A 10,516-nucleotide genomic window follows, 5' to 3' on the forward strand; every position below is an offset into this window, starting at 1 on the left:
GTTCAAAGTTTTTGTTGTTGTTGTTTGTTTCAGTAGGCTGTGCTATACGTCTATGCCGAAATTGACTTTAAAAAATATACCCACCCAAAATGTGACAACTTGCGTGAATAGACACAGGGTCACATGGGGGAAGATGCCCCCCTAAAGAACTAAGGGGAGACCGGGGATGGTTAATACGGGCTAATTGTAACACTTCCAATTTCTCCAACCAGGAACAAGTTGCAAATCACCTGATTCACTTCACACATGCTCGGTTTTGTCCTTATTCCACATGTGAGCAGAAAACACAAATTTTAGAGCAGAAAAACTCATTTTGATGTAAGAAAGTAACCAAAGGTGGACAAAGTACACAACGTCCTTACTTGAATGAAATAGATAGGCTACTACTGGTCAAATATTACTCTGTTACAAGTAAAAGTTGTAAAGACCGATTTTTACTTAAGTAAAAGTACAGAAGTAGCCTACTCGTTTTTAAAAGTAGGCTACTTAAGTATCAAAAGTAAAAAGTAAATGTCAATGCATTGTTTTATTATTTTTGCATTGTTGTATGTAATACTTACAGTACCTTATGCCTCTGAAGTTAGAAGTATCTGTGGAATTAAGAGCTTTTAGAATGTTATAAAACCTATAGAAATGAAACAACTGAATTGACAAAAAAAAAAAATCATCTTTATTTTCAACCAAAATGCAACCCCTGACTGACGTTACTTTATACTCAAGGACCACATTGGAGTAAAAAGTACAATATTTGTCTTTCAAATGACTAAATGTTAAAGTTAAAAGTTTCCAGAAGAAATAATACTTACAGCGGGGGAAATAAGTATTGAACACGTCATCATTTTTCTCAGTAAATATATTTCCAAAGGTGCTATTGACATGACATTTTCACCAGATGTTGGTAACAACCCAAGTAAGCCATACATACAAAGAAACAAACAAAAATAAGTTCAGAAATTAAGTTATGTGTAATAATGTGAAATGACACAGGGAAAAAGTATTGAACACATGAAGAAAGGGAGGCGCAAAAAGGCATGGAAAGCCAAGACAACTGCTGAAAACTTACAGTAATTAAAAAGCAATCCAGCCCCCTGTCAGTGGAAATTAATAACAGCTGGTTCAGTCCCAAATGATGGCCTACAAAAAGGTCTCATTGCCAAGGTGTCACACAAGACACATCTCATGATGGGCAAAAGCAAAGAGCTGTCTCAAGACCTTCGCAACCTAATTGTTGCAAAACATAATGATGGCATTGGTTATAGGCGCCATTCTAAGCGTCTGAATGGTCCAGTGAGCACTGTTGGGGCCATAATACGGAAGTGGAAAGACAATAATTTCACCATAAATTTGCCTCGACCAGTGCTCCTCGCAAGATTTCTGATAGAGGAGTGAAAAGAATAATCAATAATAATACATATGATGTATAAGAGCTGGGAAAATCTGATCTGTGGCAGAATTGTATGCCATTTTTTTTATTGCCAATTATGACAGTAACAGACGTAACTTTCACACACACACTCACACGCACGCACGCACGCACGCACACACACACATTCAGTTGTATTATGATGATGCTAATGTAACACACACACACACACACACACACACACACAAATAGTATTCAGTTGAAGCTGGTGCACATTTGCTCATTTTATTCCTTTTTGCTACACACACAAACCCATTAAATTAAAAAGTCTGTGTTGAATAAAAAGCTAAATAAAAAGCTTAAAAAGTCATTTTTACAAAAAAAGAACTCCAAGATACAGACAGAAATGTCAAAAATGTTACAACCATCCCCGGTCTCCCCCTACTTTTAAACTGCAACTATATTTAGATATAAGTTTAGCATGTGCTGGATGATGATGCATCAACCAATGTATTATTATAGGAAATAAATAGACACATTTGCTAATTTAGTTGTTATACTGTAGCACAAAATGTCATATAGATGTCAAATACATATGTATAAATCACTTTTTATGTTTATTATGAATAATTATATATTTTTAAAGTGTCATTAATGTAAAATACTAAAAGAGCTATTCAAAATTGTACTTTGAAAGTTTGGTTGAATAATTGAATAACCGGTGACAGACAAAGCAGAATTCCATGAGATTTATCTGAAAGGTAATATTACTATATTACTTATGTACAGGCATACATTATTTACATATTTAATTGGCCATGTTTTAATTGAAGATATGTCATAGAAACACTGAAATCAAATTGAACGATTTCACTCAATTAACCTTTAGGTTTTAATAAAAGCCAAGATGTCTGAACTAATTAATGGAAATATTCAATAATAACCCCATGAATCACAATAAGTATTCCATTTAAAAATAATAACACAAGTAACAACATCCCACTTTGCATCTGGGGTTGGTTCATCTTACCCCAATGGTCTGATTTTATCTTTTTACTTACAAATAAAAACTATAGCCTATAACTTTTATTGGTCAGAATCTTCCCCCTTGTAACTGAATGATATGAAATAACAATTTGAGAGACAAGTGTTTTTTTGTTTGTTTTTTTTGCATTTATTTTTGATGGTGAAGTGACAGATTCACACATCATCTTGTGTGTATTTGTTACAAAGACATTTAGACATTCATTGTATACTTCATTCAAAATGTAAACAAAACATTCCTTCATAGCACATGCCCTGTGCTTTGCATAATAACAGACAATAGTTTATTTGCTCAATGTAGATCTTTTAGTGTAGATTAGTTGTAATAAATAAGAGCAGAGCCATTAAAGCCAGTTTAGACAATGGCATATTAATATTATCTGGAAATTCATTCATTCATTCATTTTACAAACTCAACTTCAGTGAAAAGTGCAAAAGAAAAACAATAAAATAGCATATAAATAATAAATTACGGCTTTTAATTTAAATTAATTTACTACACGTATGTATAGGCTAATTGTGTCTCTTTCTATGTGCTGTCTTTCTGCTGAAGTGGTTCATGACGAACAAAATCTCATCTCGTCCAATCTCCCACGCGCAGCGGCTAAAGTTCTGGAGGAAAGAAAAGTCACTCATTAATCACAGATTTGAACTATGAAGATACAAACACCTGCTAAACCTTTTTTGTTATGGTATAGCGCGTCGTTTGCTGCATATCTCACCTGCTGTGTAAGAAAATGATCAAGCAACTTGAAGTTCTTGACCAGCGTCTCAAGTTCAGAGCTCATCGCCGGGACCTAGATATTGACGATACATTGTATTACAATCTAGAATTGTCAAAAAATGACAAGTCGATGTTGATACAGCCCAACTAATGCCCGTGACTTACGCTATTTGATCTAGCTTGCCGGTTGAGGTGCTCCATCAGATTTTGGAATGCATCGTTGTTCCAGTGACCATGAGTTCTTTTCTTTTTGAAGAGCTCGAAGGTAGAGTTATATAGTATCTTCAGTGCATGGGATATTTTCTGTGCACAAAAGACAAAACATTAATTGTCAAACCATCAGGATGCTAAAAACAATGAGTAACTCCAACAGTGCTAAATATTTCTGGCGATCAACCTCACTGCAGAGTTTTATCATGATGACACACCTGAACCAGCAAATCAAGTTCTTTGGGCGCACACAGTGAGACTGCAAATAAAACTCAGCAGGAAGATATGAAGACCTCTGATACAAAAGCCTCTAAAAGCCACCTTATGGCAAAAATTAGATAATAATATTGAGTGAATGCTCCCCGCACATAGTATACGTTCATCAAATACTTTCACTTCAAACTCACTAAATCTCAGCCCATGTCGGTACTTAGGTAGAAACCTATACATAGGAGCCTGATAAAAATGTTAGAAAAACATTAGACGGACTTTTGCATCTGAAGTCTTCATATGTCTCCAGGATTTAACATTTCTGTGTACTGTTTCTTGATATTTTGTCTAGCTACCTCTTTTGCAACCTCTTTGGGAAGACTCGTGAAGCGATCAGACGTGGCATTTTCCACCTCTTCAAGGCAGTCTTTTGGGCCCTTTGAGAGAGAGAAAGAAAAACATGTCAATGTTCAAGGTGTGTTCTTCACCACTAAGCTATGAAATTAACAATGAACCATCATTTTACTTGAGGGTTTCATAAGGTATAAGCTCCATATTAAAACAATACACACTATACTGTTAAGTAGGCCTATTTTTTAACCTAATGGTTAATATTTAATACACAAGTTGTAGGCTATATTTAAAATAAAATGAACAATTAATGGTATATGTATAAATTCACATTAACCTTAATAAAGTAGGCCTATGTAATTTTGTTTTTGTGATACAGTGTGTTATATTGTTATTCCAGGAACTTTTCTAATAAATCCATAAATATTTATTAATAGATTAATGGACCATGTGTGTGCATAACAATAAATAAAAAAAGACAGACAGACAGACAGACAGACAGATAGATAGATAGATAGATAGATAGATAGATAGATAGATAGATAGATAGATAGATAGATAGATAGATAGATAGATAGATAGATAGATAGATAGATAGATTAAAATAATAAATTAGACTACTCACCAGCTCACGCAGAAGTTTAATTGTTTTAGACAAATTCATTCTCTCCTGAATAAAGGATTCTGCAAATAGGCTCGGAAAAATGATAAGCCACAGAAAACACAAAAAAGTTCTCATAATGGTTTTATATTGACAGCAGTGCAGTGCTACAATTCAAACGATATGAATACTACGATATGGATACTAGTTCATGGCAAGACCTTGGCTATATAGTGTTCTCCAAAGAAAGGAAAAAACCCTATAATTTGCATTCCATTGAACAGGTGCAGAGAACGGGAAGCCCAGCGGTATATTACAATTGGAAGTTTACAGAAGGAGAAAATGAAAGAATCACGTGATTCTTTTCTTCGCGGTGGAAGTTCATTTTCTCACCTTGAAAACGCAATGAGATGGATCTAGAGCAGTTTACTCAACTTGAAAACACAGTGAGAGTGATCTCATTCATCTGGAAAAAAAAATCGGGAATTTCATAATCACTATTATAGGCGACGCAACGACATCATCAACCAAGTAGCCTGTGATGTCAAAATTAGGATGTTTACTGTAGCCTACGTTATCCATATCCCCATATCTTCTGTTATTCCTTACAATCTCGCGTTAGATCATTTTGTCAAAAAAGAGTTTTTACACTTTTTTTGCACTCTTACAGTTTATTTATTAAAACAAGTTTATTTCAAAAAAAAAAAAAAAAAATTATGATAAAATCATGCACAAAATGTGCAACATTATTTAACAGCAATTGCATGCGTTCTTGATTAGGGTGACATCATCAAACCGTTTGTGTGAGGTGATGATGACGACAGAAACTCGGGCTGGTAATCCCTCATTGTTTACATACAGCATTTCACTTTCAGTTTCCAAAGTGACGTGTCTGCGCTCTCCCTTTAGCATTCCTTTAGCAATTCCATGGACATGCTTGTATTATGACGCAAACAATATTTTCAAAACTTTCAATCGGGGACTGCAATTGTGTAAATTTCCCTTTTTTCTTTTTATTATTCAAAGAATCAGCAAAGGATATTAATGCTGGAACATATGTTGTGCAAATCACGCTGTGCCTCATGGACGACGAAGTCTTGTAAAAAGAAAAACAATTGCTTTGTACACCTGGCTGTACGCGTGAAGACATGGGCATAATAAAAAAACATTAAAAATAATAAAAATAATAAAAAAGGAAATGCCTAAGTGTCTATTTCAGTTCAAAGGGAAAAATAGTTAATTAACTACCTATATCTCTCTTTGTTTTGTCGATTCATTTCAAAATCCTAGACACGATTTCTGATTGAGAAAGATAAAAAGTACGATTCATCTTAAAGGGCCAAAACATTGTTGCTCTTTCCAATAAAATTCATAATAGGCTATATAAGAAATAAATGATAAATAATTTAAGAAGGACCTTAATTTGGCCTTAATATGGTATAAGCTATTAAAAGCCATTGAAAATGACTAAATTAAAGCAAATAATGAATTTAAAAAATAGAAATGTTGGCTAATAATTTAGTTTAAATTGGTTATATATATATATATATATATATATATATATATATATATATATATATATATATATATATATATATATATATATCAAGTAATTGAATGCTGCTTCTAGGCTAACACACATCTAGTCTTAAAACAGAAACCGCACAGCAGCACAAAATCTGTGTTAATGTCATATCATATATATCATATCTAAAATCATTTGAATTTGTTATTTCTGCGTTATTGCAAATCTCCGTCGGTAGAGGGCAGCCCAACATATCTGTGAGATTCGTAGCTTTACACAGTTTACATTTACATGCAAGGCTTATGCTCTCGAGAAACCGAGATTTATTTATGGGAAATAAATGTAGTTGCATAACACCTATCTGCATCTATTTACCGTTTGTGTTGTTAACTGTCCTCTTATTGTACACATATGCCTAATTGACAAATAAGGAACATGTTAAGCATAAAAGTTTATATCGTGCACTGCTTGCCTGGTCTAGTTTGTGCTTGCCTCAATGATATATTATATATGAGTATAGGCTTATTTGAAAAGTGAGAACTGCCTGAATTAGGAAACTGCTGTGTCCAGTGAATTGCCAAAATTGAATCTGACAGAGGGGCAAAACATACTTTGGGCTGAAAAGAAAAAAAAGTTAGATGTTTTGCTAGATTACAAAAGGTCATCTACTTCAAATGGGGGGGGGGGGGGGGGGGGGGGGGGGAGAGAGATATATCTGAGATATAGACTACTGGGACATGTTCATACCTGATCAAGAGTTGCACACCACCTGCTTTTGTGATGAGACTATGTCTCAGTATGTCATAAGATCGTATACGCACCATCCAAAAACTCACACACTACACCTGTCCTCTACTCCAGAGTGTGTTTGGGGCAAGGACATGTGAATCCTCGGCAGGAAATGAGATCGTTTGAGAAGAGGAAACTTTATGTGGCTGGCTTACTGAACAGGAAAGAGTGGGTTTCCTTCCAGAGGATGAGGAAGAGGGAGGACTGCAGGGAGAAAGAAAGGCAGACATGTGAATGTTTCTAGGCCTTGCAGGGATAGTGTCAAAATACCACTGATTACTAATAAATTTGAGCTTTTCTAACTTTTGCAAATGGTGTTTATAAAATATGTTTATACTTTTACATGGATTAGTTTAGACTATAATAATACATTTTATAACAAATTTTGAAAGAGACAATTATTTGTATCGTTCAAATGACTGTATCACTTTAAAAAAAATACATAAAATAAACTGACTTCTTTCCTACAACACAAATGATATCATCAGTTATGACACAAATGACATTATAATGCACCCTCTACAGTCAGAAATAGATTGTCCTCACTGAATCCTGCCATATGAATCATTCATCGCCATTCATTCATTCATTCATTCATCACCAACAGTAAAGATGCCTATAAACACTGACACTCAAAAATAGGTCATTATTATATGGAATGTTTATGGTCACACAATAATTTGTTTGCCAAAAATGTACTTCTTGGAGTTGTTCGTTCCAGGGAACAGAAAATGCACCAACTACCTGAAAGACATTACTAAATCACACCTGTCTAGTGACAGCCTTAAAGGGATAGTTCACTTTGAAATTAAATTTTGGTATGTTTTAGCTTACCTCAAGGGCATCCAAGATGTTGGTGTCTTTGTTTCCACAGTAGTTTCAATTTTGATATTTTTAAGTCAAACTGTTCTTGTCTGTCAGTCATATAATGCAGGTCTATGGTCACTATCTGAAAGAGCATGTACAGAGAAGTCCAAATGAAACAATTCCCCATCGTAAGTACACATTGATGGCCTAAGACACGAAACGAGCGGTTTGTGTGAGAAAACGAACAGTATTTATATCGTTTTTACCTCTTGTATACAACCACGTCCAAGTGATCTGAGGGTGCGCGCGCTTCCTGGTGTGTGCGCGCGTTCTGGCTTAAGCCCTATTCGGACGGGACTAGTTTTCCAAACGACGTTTGAGTTACAATTCTTATCAACCTACGTCTGTGATTTCATGTACGGATTCGGACGGGACTAACATCTCCGTGTTTATTACCGAGGTAGGAGTGTCTGTGTTTTACATGTGGGCGTTGCAGAAGATCACGTGTTCAGAATGCGTGGATTGCGTATGGTCAAATGTATCAAATGTATTTTTAAATTAAGTACTTTTAAAATTAAGCACTTTGAAATATTTAAAGTAAAACGTCCTAACGTATTTAGTGTTTTGTAAACATTTTATAAAAATTGTAGTATAAAAAAAGTAAACATACATTATCATCATGATTTTATAGAACTGGGTTCTTATAATAAACCCACTGGAATAAAAAGTTTTAACTTATATAATTTACACGTTATGTAATTAAGTGCAGAAATGAAAGTAATCTTACCTGAAACTGATATTACAGTAGCCAGTCTTAACAGTTTACGTGATTTGGCTCTTTCTTGTTGATTTCATTTTTTTATTTCTTTGCAGTGTACCGAACACATCTACATCCATTATCAGTGCGCAAAAAGCAGAAACTTGAATACCGGCGCGATAGCAATAGATTATATGGCAGTTCACGTTGACCAAAACACACAAGAAAAAGCGTTTTGGAAAAAAACATTTTCGGCAATCACAGACAGTCGCATTCGGACGGGATTAGATTTCTCTGAGGACCGCCGAGTTTGACGAAAAACAGTAGGTAATTTGCTCTGGAATTTTTACAGAGGTCGTGTGAGAAAAAGACAGACATGGCAGATTCTGACAGGATTAAAATCTCAAAGTACGTCTTTGAAACAGAAATTTCTCTAACGTCCCCCTGTGAAACTAGTCCCGTCCAAATAGGGCTTTAGTCTGCGCAAGCGCCGGAAAGTGTACAAGAGGTAAAAACGATATAAATACTGTTCGTTTTCTCACACAAACCGCTCGTTTCATGTCTTAGGCCATCAATGTGTACTTACGATGGGGAATTGTTTAATTTGGACTTCTCTGTACATGCTCTTTCAGATAGTGACCATAGACCTGCATTATATGACTGACAGACAAGAACGGTTTGACCTAAAAATATCAAAATTTAAACTACTGCGGAAACAAAGACACCAACATCTTGGATGCCCTTGAGGTAAGCTAAAACATACCAAAATTTAATTTCAAAGTGAACTATCCCTTTAAGCTCTGTAAAGTACAAAAACATGTCAGGAGGGGCGGGCCACTATTTTAGCCAAATCAGAAAGTTAAAAACACTCTCTCCCTGTGAACCATTTTGCTCATTTAAAATTTATAAATGGCACTAGCAGCACCTTTTATTATTATGTGCAGATCTATAAAAGGAAATTAATTTTGCAAAATGTTTCACTACAGGTAGTACATACATATATATATATATATATATATATATATATATATATTTTTTTTTTTTTTTAAATAAATTAACAATCCAGAGGAAACTATAACATACAAACAATGTTTGTATCAGTTGTGAAATAAAAAAACAAAAAAAACCTAGCCTTTCATGCATCATTCAACACACTCAGTTTCCAACAATGCTAAATGCACCATGTGACTGTGTTCACTAAACAATGTTGAGTAACTTGAACATTGTTTTATGACCTAACTACAGCTGATTCATTGAATTAGCCTAACAAAAAATTCCACCATTTGCACCACATTTCAAGAGCATGCTAAAATGGGACATCACTGAAAGTATAGAGTCCAAAGGCAACAGTAAATCATCACGTGCCCCACCCAGAAAACATACTTTTTTACTACAGGGGTGGGGCATGTTGTCCTGTTCGCACACGTGAGGGTGAGTATCAACCTCTTTGTTCCTGGTTTTCCCTTAGTGTTCACTGTTCAGTGTGAGATTTCTTAGTATTTATATTTAGTGGTCGTTCCGTTTTATCCAGCCTAAATGTGATCAGAGGTTGTGCAAACTGGAAGGGAGGGAAGAAACCACCAGGGAGCCCAAATGGGTGTGAATCAACCACTGGGTGTTATTCATAGAAACTGCATGGGGAACTCTTGCAATAGCTGATGTTTTTCATTCAGTAGTTGACATCAGGAGTGCATGAAACTGCCACAAGGGAGCCTGTACAGCGTAGCATAAAAATACCTATTACTGCTGGCTGGGACCTGAAAGATGTCAATAAGCCTGTACTCACACGAGTGAACAGCAGAGATGAAAGCAGAACTTTCTGTTTGCAGGTGAGGAAACTATTTCTAAGTTAAAACATCCTGTCAGTTGTAGTCTCAGTCATGTGTTCCTGTCTACTGCTTTGTTGATTGATTTCACCCACCAACTTTCCATTGACCTGATTTGTTGATGAGGCACAACACAGCTTGAAACACATAGTAACATTGCAGAACATCTATTTAATAAGGAACATCATCTTGTCAGAGTAATGCTTTATTGCTGTTGTGGAATAACATTTGGTTACGCATTACAAGGCTTTTCTCTCTGATTCAGTTGAACCATACCCTCATCTCTCTCTTCCTGTTGCTAACTGTCTG

Source organism: Squalius cephalus, assembly GCF_949319135.1.
Source record: "Squalius cephalus genome assembly, chromosome: 1".
In the NCBI taxonomy this organism is placed as follows: domain Eukaryota; kingdom Metazoa; phylum Chordata; class Actinopteri; order Cypriniformes; family Leuciscidae; genus Squalius; species Squalius cephalus.